The sequence below is a fragment of the Etheostoma spectabile genome, chromosome 7 (genome assembly GCF_008692095.1).
Source record: "Etheostoma spectabile isolate EspeVRDwgs_2016 chromosome 7, UIUC_Espe_1.0, whole genome shotgun sequence".
Taxonomy (NCBI): Eukaryota; Metazoa; Chordata; class Actinopteri; order Perciformes; family Percidae; genus Etheostoma; species Etheostoma spectabile.
Window position 1 is genome coordinate 1,798,063 of NC_045739.1, and position 337 is coordinate 1,798,399.

A 337-nucleotide genomic window follows, 5' to 3' on the forward strand; every position below is an offset into this window, starting at 1 on the left:
GACAACGGAACCTTCGGAACAACATGACAACTTCAGCTTTATGACTCATAAAGTACAAATTAGAATGTGTTTAAACATGTCCTGTGATTCCTCATATTCAGTTGAAAGAAAAAACCACAAACACAAAGTCACATCTACATCCAACCTCCATAACACATAACTGTAACATGTCTTTGGATTCTCCTATATGTTGAACACCCATAATTATACCTCCCAGTCAGGCTGAGAAAATAAAAGAAATCGGCCTCTGAGAAGGACTAGTTCATAAATGTTAATAACTACAGGCCGTCTGTTTCTTCTATATGTTAAGACGAAATATATTGCCTTTTTGGGCCCA

The 337-nt window shown here is 36.8% G+C and overlaps 1 long non-coding RNA gene across 1 annotated transcript in view; it reads right to left on the bottom strand.

Moving 5' to 3' along the window:
- The window catches only part of LOC116692183 (uncharacterized), a 14,124-nt gene that overhangs the window by 605 nt on the left and 13,182 nt on the right, over positions 1-337 (bottom strand). The window lies entirely within an intron of this gene.